Source organism: Salvelinus sp. IW2-2015, linkage group LG8, assembly GCF_002910315.2.
Source record: "Salvelinus sp. IW2-2015 linkage group LG8, ASM291031v2, whole genome shotgun sequence".
NCBI lineage: Eukaryota > Metazoa > Chordata > Actinopteri > Salmoniformes > Salmonidae > Salvelinus > Salvelinus sp. IW2-2015.
Genome location: NC_036848.1, coordinates 20,826,993 through 20,850,866, shown reverse-complemented (window position 1 = coordinate 20,850,866; position 23,874 = coordinate 20,826,993). Strand labels below are relative to the sequence as shown.

Genomic DNA, 23,874 nt, shown 5'->3' with positions numbered 1-23,874 from the left:
AGCAGGGCTAGTTAGATACAGTTAAGTCAGAGTTTAACATAAACAAGTTTCAATGACTCCAACCCTAAGTGTTTCAACCACTCACGCCAAATTCTCTTGTAACATTAAACTATATTTTGGCAATTGTTAGGACATCAACTTTGATGCCATGAACAAGTAATTTTCACACAATGGTGTTTACTGCAGATCATCATACTAATTTCCTGTTATCACCATTCCAGTGGGTCAGAGAGTTTACACCATCTAAGTTACTGTGCCTTAAGTCAGCCTTGAAAAATGCCAGAGAGAGGAGAGTCTGGCTTAGAAGCTTCTGATAGGCTTAATTGACATCATTTGAGTCAATTTGGAGGTGTACCTGTGGATGTATTTCAAGGCCTACCTTCAAACTCAGTGCCTCTTTGCTTGACATCATGGGAAAATCTAAAGAAATCAGCCAAGACCTCAGAAAAAAAACAATTGTAGACCTCCACACGTCTGGTTCATTCTTGGGAGCAATTTCCAAACGCCTGAAGGTACCACATTCATCTGTATAAACAATAGTACGCAAGTATAAACATCATGAGACCACGCAGCTGTCATACCGCTCAGGAAGGAGACGCGTTCTGTCTCCTAGAGATGAACGTACTATGGTGCGCAAAGTGCAAATCAATCTCAGAACAACAGCAAAGTACCTTGTGAAGATGTTGGAGGAAACAGGTACAAAAAATATCTACATCCACATTAAAACGAGTCCTATATCAACATAACCTGAAAGGACGCTCAGCAAGGGAAAAGCCACAGCTCCAAATCCGCCATAAAGAAGCCAGACTACGGTTTGCAACTGCACATGGGGACAAAGATCGTACTTTTCTGAGAAATGTCCTCTGGTCTGATGAAACAAAAAAAGAACTGTTTGGCCATAATGACCATCGTTATGTTTGGAGGAAAAAGGGGGAGACTTGCAAACCGAAGAACACCATCCCAACCGTGAAGAAGGGGGGTGGCAGCATCATGTTGTGGGGGTGTTTTGCTGCAAAATAGATGGCATCACGAGGTGGGAAAATTAAGTGGATATATTGAAGCAACATCAAGACATCAGTCAGGAAGTTAAAGCTTGGTCGCAAATGGGTCTTCCAAATGGACAATGACCCAAGCATACTTCCAAAGTTGTAGCAAAATGGCTTAAGGACAACAAAGTCAAGGTATTGGAGTGGTCATCACAAAGCCCTGACCTCAATCCTATAGAAAATTTGTGGGCAGAACTGAAAAAGTGTGTGCGAGCAAGGAGGCCTACTACACACCTGACTCAGTTACACCAGCTCTGTCAGGAGGAATGGGCCAACATTCACCCAACTTATTGTGGGAAGCTTGTGGAAGGCTACCCGAAACATTTGACCCAGGTTAAACAATTTAAAGGCAATGCTACCAAATACTAATTGACTGTATGTAAACTTTTGATCCACTGGGAATGTGATGAAAGAAATAAAAGCTGAAATAAATAATTCTCTGCTATTATTCTGACATTTCACATTCTTAAAATAAAGTGTTGATCCTAACTGACCTAAAACAGGGATTTTTTATTGGGATTAAATGTCAGGAATTGTGAAAAACTGAATTTAAATGTATTTGGCTAACATGCTGACCAGACCGGACACGTCGCGTGCGTGAGCGTCGCAAAATAAATGTAGAAGAAATCCATGTTATTCAATTATTGCACCCACACTGCTCGCGAGCGCCAATGACAAGGGCTAAAATAGAACTCCTTTCTATTTCTGATGCAGATCGCGCTGCAAGTCCTGCCTCTCCCGTCTCCTCATTGGCTTATAGAAGCAGGTACCCACGTGCCATCTCCTCATTGGTTATACCCACGTGGGTGATTGAAAGATTAAATGTTTTGCCGGTTGTCACGGTAATACTATGAAAGTGTAGATGCCAATCACCATATAAATTCAAAGATGAAAAAGCCTGGAAGGAGAGATGACAAGAAACGATTCGGTTGGCCGTTTTATGTGTGGATTAATTGTCGGAGTAGAGGACCTTGTGCATTTCAGGTAAAATAACAACTCAATGTTTATAGCCCAGGACAATTTAGCTAGCAACAGCAAGCTAGCTAAATAGGACAAATTAACTAGCAAGTGTAAGCTAACTAACTAAATTGCCATACATGTTTAACCTCTATAGGGTATGTGGGACGGTAGCGTCTCACCTCGTCAACAGCCAGTGAAACTGCATGGCGCCAAATTCAAAACAGAAATCCCATAATTAAAATTCCTCAAACATACATGTATTTTACACCATTTTAAAGATACACTTGTTGTAAATCCAGCCACGGTGTCCGATTTCAAATAGGCTTTACGACAAAAGCAAATCAAACGATTATGTTAGGTGAGTTCACAGAAAAACACAGCCATTTTTCCAGCCAAAGAGGAGTCACAAAAAGCAGAAATATAGATAAAATCGATCACTAACCTTTGATGATCTTCATCAGATGACACCCATAGGACTTCATGTTACAAAATACATGTATGTTTTGTTCGGTAGAGTTCATATTTATATCCAAAAATCTCAGTTTACATTGGCGTGTTATGTTCAGTAGTTCCAAAACATCCGGTGATTTTGCAGAGAGCCACATCAATTTACAGAAATAGTCATCATAAATGTTGATAAAAATACAAGTGTTACGCATTGAATTTTAGATCCACTTCTCCTTAAGAACTAGTGTATCTATCATTTCCTATACAACATGTATTTTTTTAGTAAAGGTTATGAATAGTTATTTGGTCAGAATAGGTGAGTGTCATAAACATACCCGGACATTCTGGGAAAAATATGCTACGTTAGCACAATGTATAACCACTGATATCAGCTCTAAATATGCACATTTTCGAACAAACCATATATGTATTGTGTAATATGATGTTAGAGGACTGTCATCTGATGAAGTTTATGAAGGTTAGTGAAATAATTAACCTGATGAGGACAGAGGGCGCTGTTTTCACTTTGGGGGAAAAACGTGCCCAATTTAAACGGCCTCGTACTCAATTCTTGCTCGTCAAGACATGCGCAAGTATGTTAGGTTAATTTTGAGCATCATTATATTCTTGCGCGATAGAAAACACTCTCTAGTTTCTAAACCGTTTGAATTTTGTCTGTGGGTAAAACAGAACTCATTGGCAGCACACTTTCTGACCAGGAAGTGGAAAGTCTGAATCGATGTTCTGTTCAAGACCTGCCTATAATGGGCATGATACGTATGACTATACTACACGTCATACACCTTCCCTAGATGTCAAGAGGAAGTGAGAGAAGAAATGAGTTGATTATCTCGCTGAGATGGAATGAATCGCCTTGGAACGACGTGTCCGCATTTCCTGTTTTCTGCAAGGCCGTGGAGTGACCTGTTATTGCGTTCTGGAAAGCTGTCTTTATAGGTGAATATATCTCCGGGTTTGATTTTATTGATACATGTCACAATATCATCGTAAAGTATGTTTTTTCAATATAGTTTTATTAGATTATTGAAATTATTCGGGACGTTAGGCGTGTTGCGTTGTGTGACTTTGTGTCACGAAGGAGAGCTTGGCACCACTTGGCCAGTGTGCTTGCTAACAGAGGAAAAATAACGTTCTAATAACAAACACGACGGTTCTGGACAAAGGACCCCTTGTACAACATTCTGATGAAGATCAACAAAAGTAGGACCCAATTGGGGATGCTATTTCATATATCTGTCGAACTGTGTACTAGTAGCTTTGGCTCAGGTTTGGTTATTCCTTACCATAACTAAGCTTATGTCGTAATGAAGATATTTTTAGAATTCTAACACTGCGATTGCATTAAGAACTAATGGATCTATCGTTTCCTATACAACATGTATTTTTTGTAATGTTTATGAATAGCTATTTGGTCAGAAATAGGTGAGAGTCTATAGAAATATCCGCACATTCTGGGAAAAAGATGCTACGTTAGCACATTGTATAACACGGATTTCAGCTCTAAATATGCACATTGTCGAACAAAACATAAGTGTATGTATAACCTGATGTTATAGACTGTCATCTGAGGAAGGTTTATGAAGGTTAGTGAATTTTAATATCTTTTGCTGGTTTATTCGCTAACGCTACAGTGCCTAATTGCTATCGCTAACTGCCTGCCTTGATGAATGAATGCGGTAGTGTGGTAGGCTATTGTAGTAAGCTAATATAATGAAAATATTGTGCTTTTCGCTGTAACAACACTTAAAAATCGGAAATATTGGCTGATTCACAAAGTTTTTGTCTTATTTGCTGTCACACATCGGATTTTTTCGAAATGTATTTTATGGATGAGTTATTTTAGTTAATTCCCCTGTTGGTCCTCGCTATAATTGCTCAGGCTTCTCCTTCGGATGGTTGCCTGGGTCATGTTTGTTGACGGTAGGTTGATGGTAGCTGAAATAAGTAAAACTGATTTAACAGTCAATATATGCACATTTTTGAACAAAACATCGAAGTTTATTGTGTAATGTTTAATAATGGAGTCATTCATGATCAAGTTGGTTTCCTAGGTTATTAGATTTGGTTGCGTTCCTAGGTTATTGTGTTGGTGTGTTTTGTGCAATGCTACTGGTGCTTGTGAAAAATGTCTGTGCTTTTTTCTATTTGGTGGTGAGCTAACAGTACTAAATATGTGGGTTGTTTTCCCCTTGTAAAGACATTTAAAAAATGGACATGTGTTGGCTGGATTTTCAACAAGATGTGTATCTTTCATTTGCTGATAATTTGGACGATTGTAATGTGTTAGAAAGTTAAATGATTTTAAAATATATTTTGTGAATTTCGCAGCCCTGCACTTGGACGGGCTGTTGTCCATAAGTAGTATGAGACGGCACGCCCTGCACCCTAAGAAGTTAATGCATAGCCGCTGTGGCAGATTTGCAAAAAAACTTTTATCGGAAAAACGCAACCAAAGCAATAGATCCTGAAGTATACGTGCGCCCGGACGACAAGTCAACCCAAAGCGATATCCGCCATGTTGGAGTCAACATAAGTCAGAAATAGCATTATAAATATTCACTTACCTTTGATGATCTTCATCAGAATGCACTCCCAGGAATCCCAGATCCACAATAAATGTTTGTTTTGTTCGATAATGTCCATCATTTATGTCCAAATTCCTCCTTGTTGTTCGCACGTTCAGTACACAATCTAAACTCACAACGCGCGTGCAAGTCCAGCGGAAAGTACGGACGAAAAGTCCAAAAAGTTCCGTTAGAAACATGTCAAACGATGTATAGAATCAATCTTTAGGATGTTTTAACATAAATCTTCAATAATGTTCCAACCGGAGAATTCCTTTGTCTTCAGAAATGCGATGGAACGCAGCTAACTCTCACATGAATGCACATGGTCAGCTCGTGGCACTCTGGGAGAGACCTTACTCAATCTCCTCTCATTTGCCCCCACTTCACAGTAGAAGCCTCAAACAAGGTTCTAAAGACTGTTGACATCTAGTGGAAGCCTTGGGAAGTGCAACAGGACCCAATTTCCACTGTATCTTGGATAAGCAAAGAGTTGAAAACCTACAAACCTCAGATTTCCCACTTCCTGGTTGGATTTTTTTCTCAGGTTTTTGCCTGCCATATGAGTTCTGTTATACTCACCAACATCATTAAAACAGTTTTAGAAACTTCAGAGTGTTTTCTATCCAAATCTACTAATCATATGCATATCCTAGGATCTGAGCCTGAGTAGCAGGAAGTTTACTCTGGGCACGCTTTTCATCCGGACGTGAAAATACTGCCCCCTACCCCAAAGAAGTTAATGCTTTTCGACCTGTCACCAAATTAATGTAATTGGTTCAGAGTTTGTTTTGATATTTTAACCTGCGTATTGTGATCGCATTTGGTTGAGGGGGAGAAAATAAATGTATGCACGATAGCGCACAATGGCGCACGTTGCGGAGCCGGTTTGGGTTCCGTGTAAGGTGTATGTAAACTTCCGACTTCAACTGTATCTACAGTAGTCCCCAAATTTGAAGAAGTCTTAAGTATTCTGAAGAATTTACTCAGTGTATTAAAGTAGTCAAAAGTTTAGAATTTGGTCCCATAATCCTTGCCCACAAGCAATACATCAAACTTGATTTGATTGTGTTGTTGATTATGTTTTGCCAAATAGTAACTGAAAGGTGGATGATGACTGGATCAATCTTCTGTCTAAGTGAGAAGATAACATGTTTATCTAAACATTGCTAAATTAATTCTCGTGATGCCATTATTAAGGAAAATCATGAATGAATCATTAATAATATTGAGTGAGAAAGTTACAGAGACTACAACAAAACATGATAACCTCTCACCATTACCAATAACAGTATGATACTTGTGCCTCTGACACTTTCTCATTCATCATCATTCACGATTCATTCATGATTATTCATGATCATGGTAACATCCACATGAACATAGAAGTGTTCAGAAACATCTTCTATTCCTACTGACAATACAAGTGAAGTGTCTCCAAAATGACAGGACATTATTCACCATTCAGTTGTTGTTGGGAAAAACATATTCCAAAACACAAGCAAAACAAATTGCACATGCATTCCACAAGATTGAAGAATCACATACTTGATGTAATCACTGCAGGCAAAGACTGTGTCTAAAAACTAAACTTTTTACTAAATTAATTCATCCAAATAATTACGACTTTTTCAAATGGGAGAACTACATACATAAAGCGTTTTTTTTTTTTTTACTGTAAAACAGATACGAATACCATCAAATTAAAGGTGGCATTCTGTACTGTCGCCTAATATGAAAAGTTCTATCTCAAATCCAAAATGCTGGAACATACCGCCAATTTTAAAACTGTAAGCTTCACTGTCCAAACTTATATGGTGTGGACTACTGTATGTGTACCTGGTGGATCTGGCAAACAGTTATCACTTGTTGACCAATTACAGGAATACTGACCTCAGAGTCTCCAGTTTACAGCGGGGATTCCCCAGTCCATCAGAGAGCAGCTTCACTCCTGAATCCTTCAAGTCATTGTTACTCAGGTCCAGTTCTCTCAGGTGTGAGGGGTTTGACTTCAGAGCTGAGACCAGAGAAGCACAGCCTTCCTCTGTGACTTGACAGCCTGACAGCCTGCAGAGAGTAAAATCATTTTAAAATCACACTGCTATTTTTCAGCTGTGAAAAAAAGAGTGGCAGTATATTTTGTCAACATTTTCAGATATAGTGTACTGAAACCTACCATATACATTCATAAATGGCTGTATCATTGTTAACACTGAGTATTGCTTGTCGATAGAAACATGTATAGTACAAATATTTGTGTAGACTGACCAGACCAGTTTAAAAAGCAGAATCAGTCAAATTACAGACCGTGAGGTATCATATTTAGATTGTATTGAGTATACAGTCCACACCACATCTAGTTTGACAGTGAAGCTAACATTTCTGAATTTGGCTCTATAGTCAAACATTTTGGATTTGAGATCAAATGTTTCATGAGGTGAGAATATATAATGTCACCTTTTATTTGAGGGTATTTTCAAACATATGTTTCACAAATGAAAGCACTTTATGTATCTAGTCCCCCCCATTTGAAGAAGTCATAAGTATTCTGACCAATTCACTTATGTCTTAAAGTAGTCAAAAGTTTAGTATTTGGTCCCAAAACCCATTGTTTGCATTTGCAGTTTGTTGTGGTTGTGTTTGGGGTTATGTTTTGCCTAATAGTAACTGAAAAGTGGATGATGACTGAATTAATCTTCTGTCTAAGTGAGAAGATAACATGTTTCTCATGTATCCTGATGATGCCGTGACTAAGAATAATGATGAGTGAGAAAGTTACAGAGGCTACAACGAAACATGCTAACATCTCACCATTACCAATAACAGAGGTTGTATGATCTTTGTGCCTCTGTAACTTTCTCATTCATCATAAGTCAAAACTCATTCATAATTATTTATAATCATGGTATTATCCACATATATGTAGAAGTGTTCAGAAACATATTCTATTCGTCCTTACAATACAAGTGAAGTGACAGGACATTATTCACCATTCAGTTACTATTGGGAAAAACATAATCCACAACACAACCAAAACAAACAGCAAATGTATTCCACAAGTTTGTAGAGTCACATACTTGATGTAATCACTGCAGGCAAAGAATATGGGACCAATTACTATACTTATGACTACTTTAGTGCTAGGCCCCTTTTTTCTCAATTTCCGCATGAATGCCGTGCCCAAAGTAAACTGCCTGCAGCTCAGGTCCTGAAGCCAGGATATGCATATAATTGGTACCATTGGAAAGAAAACACTTTGAAGTTTGTAGAAATGTAAAAATGTTGGAGAATAAAACACAATAGATATGGTAGGAGAAAATCCAAAGAAAAACCAACCAGAATGCTTGTTGTTGTTGAGAGAGACCATCCTCTTAGAAATACAAGAGAAAGGTCATATTGTAAAATATCTCCCTGGATGCAATTCATATGGCTTCCACAGGGTGTCAGCAGTCTATGTTCAAGGTTTCAGACTTGTAACTTCAAAAACGAATAAGAAATAGTGTAAGTGGAAAATGTCCTGGAAATACGTGTTTCTGCGCACCATTACGAAGTTGAGCACCTGCTAAAATCGGTTTCCTATTGAACATACTTCTTTCCGAAGGAAATATTATAGTTTGATTACATTTTAGGATATCTGAGGAGTAAATAGAAACATATTTTGACATGTTGAAACAAAGTTTAGGGGTAGATTTTCAGATTCCTTTCTCTGCAAGTTGAACGAGTGGATTACTCAAATCGATGGCGCCAACTAAAACAGACTTTTTGGGATATAAAAAAAGATTTTATCTAACAAAACGACACTACATGTTATGGCTGGGACCCTTTGGATGACAAATCAGAGGAACATTTTTAAAATGTAAGTGAATATTTAATCTTTATATGTGAATGTATGAAACCTGTGCCGCTGGAAAAATATTTTGATGTGGGGCGCCGTCCTCAAACAATGACATGGCATGTTTTCACCTGTAATAGCTACTGTAAATCGGACAGTGCAGTTAGATCAACAGGAATGTAAGCTTCCAGCCAATATAAGACACTTATATGTACCTAAATGTTTAAAATCCATAATATTTATTTGAATTTATTTGAATTACGTGCCCTCCAGTTTCACCGGAAGTTGTCCGTTTTTTTCCCAATTTTCTCCTAAAATGACTTACCCAAATCTAACTGCCTGTAGCTCAGGACCTGAAGCCTGGATATGCATATTCTTGATACCATTTGAAAGGAAACACTGAAGTTTGTGGAATTGTGAAATTAATGTAGGAGAATATAACACATTAGATCTGGTAAAAGATAATACAAAGAAAAAACACATGTTTTTTTTCCATCAGCTTTGAAATGCAAGAGAAAGGCCACAATGTATTATTCCATCTTAGGCACAGTTTAGATTTTGGTTACTAGATGGCAGCAGTGTATGTGCAAAATTTTGGACTGATCCAATGAACCATTGAATTTCTGTTCAAATGTTGTATCAAGACTTCAAATGTGATTAACTGATTTATGATTACAATATAAATGAATTAGACCGTCTAAAAATGGGAGAACTAGATAATAAGTGCTTTCATTTCTAAACAGTAAAACAGATATGTATGAACACCTTCAAATAAAAGGTGACATTCTGTACTGTCGCCTAATAAGAAACATTCTATCTCAAATCCAAAATGCTGGAGCATCACATCTAAAACTGTAAGCTTCACTGTCAAAACACATATGATGTGGACCATGTGTGCCTGGTAAACACATGTGGATCTGGTGAACAGTTATCACTTGTTGACCAAATAAAGGAATACTGACCTCAGAGTCTCCAGTTTACAGCGGGGATTCCCCAGTCCAGCAGAGAGCAGCTTCACTCCTGAATCCTTCAGGTCATTGTTACGCAGGTCCAGCTCTCTGAGGTGTGAGGGGTTTGACTTCAGAACTGAGACCAGAGAAGCACAGCCTTCCTCTGTGACTAGACAGCCTGACAGCCTGCAAAGAGTAAAATAATATTAAAAACACACTGCTATTCTTTGGTGGGGAAAATAGCGGCAGTATATTTTTTCAAAATAATACATTCAGATATATCAGTGTCCTGAAAACTTCCATATCTATTCATAAATGAATGAATGTATCACTATTAGAAATGATGAAATTATTGCTTACAGAGAGAAAAATATTAAGTACAAATATTTGAGTAAACTGACCAGTTTAAAAGGCAGTATCAGTCAAAAGACAAACAGTGAGGTATCAGATTTAGATTGTATTGAGTATACAATCCACAGCATATCAAGTTTGACATTGAAGCTAACATTTTAAACATTTTAAATGTGTCTCTATACTCCAGCATTTTGGATTTGAGTTCAAATGTTTCATATGAGGTGACAGTATATAATATCACATTTTATATGAGAGTATTTTCATACATATCTGTTTCACCGCTTAGAAATTAAGCACTTATGTATCTAGTCCCCAAATTTGAAGAAGTCTTAAGTATTCTGACATATTCACTTAAAGTGTATTAAAGTAGTCAAAAGTATAGTATTTTGTCCAAAACTCGTTGGTTGAATTTGCAGTTTGTTTTGGTTGTGTTTTGGATTATGTTTTGCCCAATAGTAACTGAATGGTGGATTACTGGAGTAATTGTGAGCAGATAACATGTTTCTAAACACAAATTAAGTTCATCCTGATGATGCCATGATTAAGAAAAATCATGAATGAATCATGAATAATAATGAATGAGAAAGTTACAGAGGCTACAAAAACACATGCTAATCTCTAAACATTACCCTCAAATAAAAGGTGACATTCAGTACTGTTGCCTAATATAAAACATTATATGGTGTGGACTCTGTGCCTGGTACACACATGTGGATCTGGTGAACAGTTATCACTTGTTGACCAACTACAGGAATACTGACCTCAGAGTCTCCAGTTTACAGTGCGGATTCCCCAGTCCAGCAGAGAGCAGCTTCACTCCTGAATCCTTCAGGTCATTGTTACTCAGATCCAGCTCTCTCAGATGTGAGGCGTTTGACCTCAGAGCTGAGACCAGAGAAGCACAGCCTTTCTCTTTGACTCCACAGCCTGACAGCCTGACAGAGAGATCATCATGATTTCACAAACACACTGCTAATTTAACACCAGTTGTGTAGAAAGACAATGGCAGAAACATTTGGTTTATTCTCGCAAACATATAGATTCATCTTCTGTCTCCTAGAATTGTATGGTCATATTGTTATACTAATGCGAACATCAAAGCATTGATTAAATATGTTTTTCAATATAATATATACATATTATGATACATACAGTATGTTTCTCTAAACTGAATATTTCATCCTGATGAATAGTACTTAAATGTCATTGTATGTACTCACAGAGCAGCTCTGGAGGCTTTGACCACTGGCAGCAGCCTCAGAAGACCTTCCTCTGATCTGGAGTATTTCTTCAGGTCGAACACATCCATCTCCTTTTCTGAAGTCAGCAACACAAAGACCAGAGCTGACCACTGTGCAGGTGACAGTCTGTCTTCTGAGAGACTTCCTGATCTCAGGTAGCTTTGGATCTCCTCCACTAGAGAATGGTCATTCAGTTCATTCAGACAGTGGAACAGATTGATGCACCTCTCTGGAGAGGGATTGTCCCTGATCTTCTCCTTGATGTACTTCACTGTTTCTTCATGGCTCTGTGAGCTGCTTCTTGTCTTTGTCAGTAGACCTCGTAAGTGCTTCTGATTGGACTCCAGTGAGAGGCCCAGAAGGAAGCGGAGGAAAAGGTCCAGGTTTCCTGTCTCACTTTGTAAGGCTTCATCCACAGCACTCTTGTAGACTGTAACTTCAGGCTTGTCTCTGATCCTCACAGGAAAGTTCCTGGACGTTGATCGCGGTTTGGTCATTAGATTCTCATTGTTGTTGATGAATGAGAGGAACACATATACAGCAGCCAGAAACTCCTGAATGCTCAGATGCACGAAGCAGTACACCTTGTTCTGGTACAGCCCACATTCCTCTTTAAAGAGCTGTGTGCACAATCCTGAGTACACKGAGGCTTCRTTGAYATCAATGCCAGCCTCTTTCAGGTCTTCTTCATAGAAAATCAGATTGCCCTTCACAAGCTGTTGAAAAGCCAGTTTTCCCAGTGACAGAATGCTCTCTTTATTCCAGTGTGGACCTGTCTCTTCTTTCCCAAGATACTTTTCATTCTTCTGTTTGGTATAAAACACCACAAGGTGTGTGTACATATCAGTCAGAGTCTTGGGCATCTCTTCTCTCTTATGTTTCAGCATGTGTTCAAGCACTGTTGCAGAAATCCAACAGAAGACTGGAATGTGGCACATGATGTGGAGGCTCCTTGATGTCTTTATGTGTGAGATGATTCTGCTGGCCAGGTCCTCATCACTGAATCTCTTCCTGAAGTACTCCTCCTTCTGTGGGTCAYTGAACCCTCGTACCTCTGTCACCTGGTCAACACACCCTGAAGGGATCTGATTGGCTGCTGCAGGTCGAGTAGTTATCCAGAGGAGAGCAGAGGGAAGCAGATTTCCCTTGATGAGATTTGTCAGCAGAACATCCACTGAGGTTGACTCTGTGACGTCACAACAGATCTTGTTCTTCTGGAAGTCTAGGGGCAGTCGGCACTCATCCAGACCATCAAAGATGAACAGAACTTTGTACTTGTCGTAGTTGGAGATTCTTGATTCTTTGGTTTCTATTGAGAAGTGATTGAGAAGTTCAGTCAAAGGGCATTTTTCCCCTTTCATCAAATTCAGCTCCCGAAAAGGGAATGAAAATACAAATAGGATATCCTGATTTGCTTTTCCCTCAGCCCAGTCCAGAATGAACTTCTGTACAGAGACTGTTTTTCCAATTCCAGCAACTCCCTTTGTCAGCACAGTTCTGATAAGTTTGTCTTGTCCAGTTAAGGGTTTGAAGATGTCGTTACATTTGATTGCAATCTCTGGTGTTGCTTGTTTCCTGGTTGTTGTCTCAATCAGTCTCAGCTCATGTTCATTATTGACCTCTCCTGTTCCACCCTCTGTGATGTAGAGCTCTGTGTAGATCTTATTGAGAAGTGTTGGGTTTCCTTGTTTAGCGATCCCCTCAAATACACATTGAAACTTCTTCTTTAGATTAGATTTGAGTTCACGTTGGCAAATCACAGCAAGTTCATCTGAATGAAGAAATAACACAGAGTATATTAGTATTAGTTCTGTTTTAATGCCTAAAGTATTGTAGGGTTGTGTTTAAAGTTGTACATTATAATAATTTATTATTTTAACTTCTTATGGCTGCAGGGGCAGTATTGAGTAACCTGGAAAAGGGTGCCCATTTCAAACGGCCTCGTACTCAATTCTTGCTCGTACAATATGCATATTATTATTACTATTGGATAGAAAAGACTCTCTAGTTTCTAAAAACTTTTGAATTATTTCTCTAAGTGAAACAGAACTCATTCAGCAGCTCACTTCCTATCCGGAAGTGAGATTTCTGAACGCGAGGCCTCTGTTCAAGAGCTTGTCTATAAATGGGCATGACACTTAGGAGTATACATACACGTCATACACCAGGGGTGTCAAACTCATTCCACGGAGGGCCTAGTGTCTGCAGGTTTTTGGTTTTTCCTTTCAATAAAGCCCTAGACAACCAGGTGTGGGGAGTTCCTAACTAATTAGTGATGTTAATTCATCAATCAARTACAAGGGAGGAGCGAAAACCCGCAGACACTCGGCCCCCCGTGGAATGAGTTTGACACCTGTGTCAGATAATCATGAGTTGATTATCTTGTTCTGAGGTGGAATACATCATCTTGGACTGAGAGGTCCGCCATTTTTTTTTCTTTTCGAAAGCGCGTAGAGGAGCCTGGAATCGCCTTCTGGAAAGCTGTCGTTATGGGCGAATACAATCTCCGGCTTAGATTTTATTTGATACATGTTACAATATCATCCTAAAGTATGTTTTTTCAATATAGTTTTATTAGAATATTGAAATTTATTCGGAACGTTAGGCGTGTTGCGTTGGTTGATTTTGTTCACGAAGGAGAGCTTAGCGCCGCATGGCCAGTGTGCTTTCTAATTCAAGAGGGAAAGAGGTCGTTCTGAATCCAAACAAAGACGGTTCTGGACAAAGGACCCCTTGTACAACATTCTGATGGAAGATCAACAAAGGTAGGACCCAATTTGGGATGCTATTTCATATATCTGTCGAACTGTGCTATCGCCACCTTTTTCCTTGAATCAATGTTTTTGTGTGTTGGCTATTGTAGTAAGCTAATATAACGCTATATTGTGTTTTCGCTGTAAAACACTTAAAAAATCGGAAATATTGGCTGTATTCACAAGATATTTGTCTTTCATTTGCTATACACCATATATTTTTCAGAAATGTTTTATGATGTGTATTAGGTATTTGACGTTGGTGTCTATAATTACTCTGGTTGCTTCGGTGCATTTTCTGACTGTAGCTGTGATGGTAGCAGCAATGTAAAACTGATTTATACCTCAAATATGCACATTTTTCGAACAAAACATAGATTTATTGTATAACATGTTATAAGACTGTCATCTGATTTAGTTGTTTCTTGGTTAGTTTGGTTGGATCTTGGTTAGTTAGGTTGGCTTTGTGCATGCTACCTGTGCTGTGAAAAATGTCTGTCCTTTTTTGTATTTGGTGGTGAGCTAACATAAATATACGTGGTGTTTTCGCTGTAAAACATTTTAAAAATCGGACATGTTGGCTGGATTCACAAGATGTTTATCTTTCAAATGCTGTATTGGACTTGTTAATGTGTGAAAGTTAAATATTTTTAAAATATATATTTTGAATTTCGCGCCCTGCACTTGAGCTGGATGTTGTCATAAGTGTACCGGCGTCGGGCTTGCAGCCAGAAGAAGTTTTAACTGACTGTGTAAATGTGTAAATGTCTTCATATTGCTTTACACACTGGTGTGATTGATATTATTATTGGTATTATTAATGTTGTCTCTGTCTCTTTCTCTTTCTCTCTCTTCGTCTCTCCTCTTCTTCCTGTCTAAATTAATCACCACTACACATCCCTCCTCGTACTTGATTAGGTCACTAGGTGTTGTGTTAAGGTTGCTATAATATCAGTGAGTTACACGGTCACTTTAGCTACAGATTTTAAATGTTTGTTATAAAACAACATTCAACATGAGGCAGACAGCTCTTACTTTTCTCCAGTGTGTCAGCAAGCTCCTTCTGGTTCATTTTCCTCAGGATGTGCAGTGTGATCTTCAGAGCCCCCTCTCTGGCACTGCTCTCCTGCTTCTCATCTTCAGCATCCACCACTTCCTTATCCTGCTTCTGACTCTCAAAGCCTTCTGGGAGTTCTGGACTAAGAATCCTCTTGAACATCTTCAGCTCGTTCTTCACAAATGTCATAATATTCTCTTCAAGCAACTGAAATAAATAAAGTAAATAAGTTAAGCAAGAGAAGAAATGCTTTCTCATTAACACATTAATGAATGATTGACAGATCAACTTTACTTGAGGTAATCAAAAACAAATGTACATAACAGGACCACATACACTGAATATGGAGGCCAGGTCTGTTTGATGACTCTGGGAAGACTGATTACTGAGAATCTCTGACTCCGATCTCTCCTGTTGGTTTCTGTGGCCAAAACATGAGGACACACACAAACTCACACAGAGGTAATGTTTTGTTTGTTTAATATTGTTTTAGGACTTTGAAAATGGAAAAAAGGATTATCCTGTGGATTATGAAAACAACATAAATAAATGGTAAAATGGGAGAGGAGAAATGACTAGAGACAGTGTTGTTTAACTCACTGACCATGACCCATGAGTTCTTCTTACCTTTGTTCAGCAGAAAAGTCTCCCTCTCTAAAGTTTAGAGGTTGATCCCTAGACCAATCACTCTTCATGGACACACAGCTGGGTACAGGGGAGTCTGGTCTCTCCTGCTTGATTGGGCTTCAACACAACAGAGACAAACATTAAGTATTTAATCTACTCTGAACTCAGATGGGGAAACATAAGAAAAGTTTAATTTCAAAATGCTATATCCACATTCAGAAATGTTGGTAAATTAGCTTTTATTGTTTAAGAAATTATGAAAGAATTTGGTGTGTTTTTTAACGATCAAATTATGGCATGGGGTTGTTCAATGACAGACATGTGTTTGTTAAAATCACTTGATGGTTTCATTTCAGAGACAAATAATCATGTTTTTTTATGCTAAATACTATGTATCTTCCTCACTCTCAGAGAAATAAGTAGTACTGCTAGGTTTTACACAGTAATAATATATATGTCACGACTTCCGCCGAAGTCGGCCCTTCTCCTTGTTCGGGTGGTGTTCGGCGGTCGACGTCACCGGCTTTCTAGTCACCACCGATCCATTTTTCAGTTTCGTTTTGTTTTGTCTGTATTACACACACCTGGTTTCAATTCCCCTATCATGTTCCCTATTTAACCCTCTGGCATGAATTTCTGTTCTGTCCGTGATTGTTTGTTTCGTTAGTGGTTGTTGTTAGTACGTGTGTGTTTGTTATATTCCCATTGAGGAATTTTTGCTTATTTTTGAGTAAACGCTGTGGTTTCGCTCAACACCTGGTCCTGCGCTGGACTCGCTACTTCTCTGCACACAACCCTGACTACTATCTGTTCTCACTCTCAGAGAAATCAGTAAGTATTGCTACGTTTACACCAGTAAATTAATACTTATACCTTGTATCACTCCCGAGAGAAATCAGTAGTACTGCCTAGTTTACCATGTATTAAACTATATCTGCCCTCCTCTCAGAGAAATCAGTACTCTGCTAGGTAACCCTAACATACAGTGCCATATAAATATACTTTATCCTGCATCAGCACCCAGAGAAACTCACGATAGTACTGCTAGTGTTTTACACAGTACCAGGATATTATTGCCTTATCTAGAATAGAGTCCGGTTACACATGATAATTATATCGATCACTCGAAATCATACGATTTACACAGAATTATATCGCTCCTCTCTCAGAGACAGATGGTCGAGCTGAATAAGTACTGCTGTGTGGTTACAGTAGATAAGGTATACTATCTTGCCTTCACTCTCAGAGAATCAGTAGTACTGCATAGGTTTACACAGTCAAGAATAGATAGTATATATCTGCCTCACTCTCAGAGAATCAGTAGTACTGCTAGTTTTTACCAGGAATAATATATAGTCTGCCTCACTCTCAGAGAAATCATGTAGTACTGGCTAGGTTTACACCAGTAATAATATATATCGTGCCTCATCTCAGAGAAATCAGTAGTACTGCTAGGTGACACAGTAATATATATATTGCCTCACTCTCAGAGAATCAGTAGTACTGCTTAGGGTTTTACACAGTAATAATATATATCTGCCCCTCGACTCTCAGAGAACCTCTAGAGTTACTGCTAGGTTTTACCTCACAGCTAATAGATCAGTCATATCGGCGCTCACCTCTCAGAGAAATCAGTATACTGCTAGGTTTTACACAGTAATAATATATATCTGCCTCACTCTCAGAGAAATCAGTAGTACTGCTAGGTTTCACACAGTAATAATATATATCTGCCTCACTCTCAGAACTACATTTTTCATAAAGAACTGTATAAATGATACACTTGTGAAATCAATATATATAAATATATCTAGTATATATAAATATATTCATGAAATTAATATGAGATCTGTTTGTAAACATTTACATTAGACACTTTAGTCATTCAGCAAATGCTCTTATCCAGGGCCCGGTTTCCCAAAATCATCTTTAGGCTAAGTTCATTGTTAGAACCTTCATAGGAGCATCGTTAAATCCCAGAGCTTGAAAGAGAGCGACCCGCCTCTACTTATTTTACTGGTTTGTGACTCACTGACTCCGCCCCCGTTTAGAGGGCAATAAAGCAACCCAAGAGTTAACACACAGACAGGGAGAGTTTGAGAGGCAGGTTTATGGTTCCCCCCTAGACTCTCAGGCTCCAGTCATGGGGATGGGGAGTGGAGTGTACAGCTTGGGGTTGAGAGGTGCTGATAACAGTCACCGGCAGGGGATTCGTAACAGAGCTGTTTCCCAAAACCATCGTTATTAATGATGCAGTTGAAAACGCTCATAATCTAACGCCTGCCTCAGACCACTCATAGAACAGCTGAGTGAGTCGTTAGATGCTTTTTTGCCCTTCCGCATCACTTTACACACAGAAGATCTCCGTTAAACATTGGGGTGGCAGGGCAGCCTAGTGGTTAGAGCAAGTTCAAATCCCCGAGCTGACAAGGTACAAATCTGTCGTTCTGCCCCTGAAAAGGCAGTGTTCCTAGGCCTTCAATGAAAATAAGAATTTGTTCTTAACTGACTTGCCTAGTTAAATATAAAAATTTAAAATAGAATCACATGGTTTCATGTATTAGAATCACATGGTTTCACAATTTCATGTAGGGCACATATGTCAGAGTCAAGGCCCGCGGGCCACATCCGGCCCGCGAGAAGGTTTTTTACGGCCCCTGGGATGATCTTGATCTTATTATATAGAACCGGCCCGCGGGACCGCAGCAAGCCGGCAGCCCGCAGATCTTTTACACGCACCAATACTAATTTCCCACACAATGCACACGGTGAGCGCCACCGAGCAGTAGCGGCTTCATTTCAATATTTATTGGCACAGCAGTCGTCAGCATCACAGTAAAATTAACTTTCAGATACCCATCATAAAATGGCAAAACGGAAGTGGACACTGAGAACCGGGGTTTGCAAACAAGGTGGGAGTCGGAGTATATGTTCACGCGAGGTAGCTGGAAAACCTGTGTGTCTTTCTGTGTGGAGAAAGTGTGGGCCGGTACTGAAAGAGTATAATCTGAGACGACATTATGAAACGAAACACGCGGACAAAAAACAAGAATCTATGGAATGGAACAAAGGCTACAAAAGGCAGAGGAATTAAAACGAGGCCTCAAATCTCGACAGGCTCTGTTCAAAAAAGCCAAATCACAAGGCCAGGCTGCTGTCAAGGCCAGTTTTATTTTTGGAGCAAAGAGATCGCTAAATCAAGCCCGGCCATTTACGGAGGGGATTTCATCAAAAACTGCATGATTAAAGTTTGTGACGAAGTTTTGCCCAGAAAAAAGGCAACTCTTTTTAAATGTGAGTCTGAGCAGAAACACCATTGCGAGAGAGTAGACCAGTTGTCCATCAATCTAAAGAGCAGCTTGTGAAAAAGGGAAAAGATTTCATTGCATATTCCTTGGCTGTGGATGAGAGCACCGGACATTTCTGACATTGCCCAGTTGTCAATTTTCATCCGCGGAGTGGACTCCAGCCTAAGCGTGACAGAGGAGTTTTTGGCTTTACGTCCTATGCATGGCACAACTACGGGGCATGATTTGTATGAAGAGGTGTCCAAGATTGTTAAATGAGATGGAGCTGCCTTGGAAAAACTCGTGGGTTTGACAACCGACGGAGCACCTGCGATGTTGTGGACACAGGAGCGACTGTGGCGAAGATACGGGAAAAGATTGCAAGAGGAAAACGCGACAGGTGAGCTGACAGCTTATCATTGTATCATACACCAGGAAGCGTTGTGCGGAAAGCCTTGAAAATGGAGCATTTGTAATGAGCATCATCACGCGCACAGTTAACTTTATCAGAGCCAAAGGTTTCGATCACGCCAGTTCAAGGCATTTCTGACGGTAGTTAGAAACTGGAGCATGGTGATTTGCTTATCACACAGAGGTGCGATGTTAAGCCAGCGGAAAGGCTTTCAAAAGATGTTTCGGAGCCTTCGTTGAGGAGAGTGTCGTTCTTGGACAGCAAAGGGAAAGACACAACACAACTCCTGAGACCGAAGTTTCTGTGTGAAATGCTTTTCGTGTGCATTACGAGTCATCTGAATGCAATGAAAACTTTGGAGCTGCAGGGTCGGGATCATGTCATCTCTGATATGTACAGTACAGTGAAGGCATTTTAAAAACCAAAACTGACTCTGTGGGAGACGCAGATGCGGAAAGAAAATTTGAGCCACTTTCCCAGCTGCCAGACCATGAAAGAGAAGCTCTCTACCAGTGCGTTCCCGAGCGCACAGTTGGCTGATAAAATTAGGTATGCTTGCCGCTGACTTTCGACGCCGATTTGGCTGACTTTGAAGCACAAAAAAAGCAGGTTGGAACTTGCTCGGTAACCCATTTGCTGTTGACGTGGAAAGCTCACCACCAAACCTCCAAATGGAGTTGATTGACCTCCAATGCAATGATGCACTGAGGGCAAAATATGCGGCAGTGGGTGCTGCGGAGTTCGCCCGTTTCCTCCCCGAACACAATGCCCCACTGCGCAATCCAGGCTGCTCAAACGTTGTCTATGTTTGGCAGCACATACCTGTGTGAACAACTGTTTTCTTTGATGAAACCCTGAACAAAACATCACACAGAAGTCGACTTACTGCTGCAACACCTCCACTCAATTCTGAGGATTTCCTCAGCTCGAGCCTTACCCCGAACATTGATGAACTTGTGGAAAAGAATGGGACACCACCAAGTATCACCCTCAACCTCAAACAAGGTGAACATTTATTGCAATCACATATTTAGAGTGTTTTACTCGTTCAGTTTCAAGTTTAAAGTTAAAGTTTAATATTTTTTCACTGCATGTTACTTTCTCCTTAAACAAAGTGTTGTTTTTGATTAATAGATTTTTGCACTTTATTTTATTGTATTCAATCCAAATTATATTTTAAAAATATTCAGTTGAGTGGATGATAGAAAATTGCTATTATTGTTTTTTTTCTTTGAAGTAAATTTAGCCCACTTTTGCTAAAATAGAAAATCATAGGCTACTGATGGTGCCTTGAATACCGGGTTTCTTTCTTTAATGTTCATTTATGGGGATTTTATATAAAGGAAATGTCTTTTGTGTCTGTTGAAAATTAAAGATTACTGACAGCGCCATAAGAAAATATTGCTTTATTTATCTGATCATATTGGAATATATTTGTTAGGTTTCAGTAGGTTCAATTAGGTTCACTAGACTATATGCGTCATTTAATTTTTTTCAATGAACATTCGACGTCCGGCCCTCGTCTGGTAGCTAAATTTTTTATTTTGGCCCTCCGTCCATTTGACTTTGACACCCCTGTTAGGGCATGGGGAGAAACTCTTCAGCTGGGTTGTGAGACAAAAGGTGTGAATTCAGATAGAATTCAGGTTGGGCCTCAGAGTGAGGGGCTACTGTGGTCATTGTCTCACTCTAGTGGTCAAATAAAGTAATGGAACTGAACAAACAGTTAGGGTTCATATTTCAACTGCAGTAGATATAACTGATTTAAAACCATTACTATATAATAAAACAACAGGTCTAACACAACTTGTTTGGACAATAGTGATCTAGTGAGCTTTTTCCATCAATGAACAAGAAGCACAAATGCCTCCAATAGCCAAACTATGACCCTTCACAAGACATACTTATTCCTTTCTGTAGGTTAAGACCTCTGGGATTAAAGTATCTATAACACTAAGTCCTCTAGGTTAAGACCTTCTGGGGATTAAAGTATCTACAACATACTATAGTCCTTCTGTATGTTAAGACCTCTGGGACTAAAGTATCTATAACATACTATAGTCCTCTAGGTTAAGACCTCTGGGACTAAAGTATCTACAACATACTATAGTCCTTCTGAGGTTAAGACTTCTGGGACTAAAGTATCTATAACATACTATAGTCCTTCTGTATGTTAAGGACCTCTGGGACTAAAGTATCTACAACATACTACAGTCCTTTTGTATGTTAAGACCTCTGGGGACTTAGTATCTATAACATACTATAGTCCTTTTGTATGTTAAGACCTCTGGGACTAAAGTATCTATAACATACTATAGTCCTTCTGGAGTTCAGACCTCTTGGACTAAGTTATCTATAACATACTATAGTCCTTCTGTACTGTTAAACCTCTGGGGACTAAAGATCTACAACATACTACAGTCCTTTTGTATGTTAAGACCTCTGGGGACCTAAAGTATCTACAACATACTACAGTCCTTTTGTATGTTAAGACCTCTGGGACTAAAGTATCTACAACATACTATAGTCCTCTAGGTTTAAGACCTCTGGAGACTAAAGTATCTACAACATACTATAGTCCTTCTGTATGTTTAATAACCTGTTATGGCTGCAGGGGCGTATTGGAAAAACTGGAAAATATGTGCCAATTTTCAAAACGGCCTCTTAATCAATTTTTGCTCTTACAATATGCATATTAATATTAATATTGGATAGAAAACAATCTCTAGTTTCTAAAACCGTTCTAATTTTTTCTCTGAGTGGTACAGAAGTCATTTTGCCAGCACTTTCCCTGACCAAGAAGTAGAATGTCAGAAATCTATGCTCGCTCAACGTTATGCCTATACATGGTCATTATACGTAGACCCTACGTTACACTCCGTACCCTTGCTCTGGGTGTCAAGAGGGTATGAGAGAAGAAATTTTAGTGAATATCTTGTTCAGAGGTTGAATAAGAGCTATTTCTTTGACGTGACCGACCACTTCCGGAAGTCTGAAGCGCGCGACTTGGGAGTGATGATTGCGTTCTGTTTTGCTGCTGTTTTGGACCGGAACAATCTCCGGCTGTGGTTTTTTATTTGATAAATGAGACCATATCATCGTAATGTAGTTTTTTTCAATATAGTTTAATCAGATTATTTGAATTTTTTCGGGAGTTTTGCCGTGTTCCGTTCTGACTTTTTTTACGTTGGACAAATCCGTTGCAGTCGACCAGTGCCAATGCTAAGTGAGAAGGGAGTTGCCATCCTGACTCCAAACAACGACTCATCTGGACAAAGGACACCCCTGATCAACATTCTGATGAAAGATCAGCCAAAGTAAGACCCAATTATTAATGTTATTTCATATATCTGTCGTGCATCTGCAACTGGTCGCGGCGCCCAAGTGTGTCTGGCTATTGTGGCTATGCTAACATAGCGCTACATTTGTTTTCGCTGTAAAACATTTAATAAATCGGAAATATTGTCTGGAATCACAAGAATCCTGTCTTTCAATTGCTGCACAGTATGTATTTCTCAGATAGTTTTATGATGAGTAATTAGTTATTTGACGTTGGTGTCTGTAAATGTTATGGCTGCTTTCGGTGCAATTTCTGATTGTAGCTGAAATGTAATTTATGATTATACCATAAAATTATGCACATTTTTCAAAAAAAACATATTGCTATACAATAAATATTTTATCATACTGTCATCTTATGAAGTTGTTTCTTGGTTAGTGGCTATAATATCTTTATTTGGTCGAATTAGTGATAGCTAGTGACGGAGTAAAAAACTGATGGAGTTAGAAAAGTGCTCTCTTTTGCTGACGTGTTAGCTAATAGATTTACATATTTTGTCTTCCCTGTAAAACATTTTAAAAATCGGACATGTTGGCTTGATTCACAAGATGTCTACCTTTCATATGCTGTATTGGACTTGTAATGTGGAAAGTTAAATATTTTAACAAACTAGATTTTGAATTTTCGCGCCTTGCACTTGAGCTGGATGTTGTCATAAGTGTACCTGTGTCGGGATTGCAGCCCAAACAAGTTTTTAAGACCTCTGGGGACTAAAGTATCTACAACATTCTATAGTCCTCTAGGTTAAGACCTCTGGGGACTAAAGTATCTACAACATACTATAGTCCTTCTGTATGTTAAGACCTCTGGGGACTAAAGTATCTACAACATACTATAGTCCTTCTGTATGTTAAGACCTCTGGGGACTAAAGTATCTACAACATATTATAGTCCTCTAGGTTAAGACCTCTGGGGACTAAAGTATCTATACATACTATAGTCCTTCTGTAGGTAAGACCTCTGGGGACTAAAGTATTTAAAAT

At 39.1% G+C, this 23,874-nt stretch overlaps 1 pseudogene; it reads right to left on the bottom strand.

Annotated features, from left to right (window-relative positions):
* Positions 1 to 6,915: 6,915 nt before the first annotated feature.
* Positions 6,916 to 23,874, bottom strand: part of LOC112081133 (uncharacterized) — a 48,744-nt pseudogene continuing 31,785 nt past the window's right edge.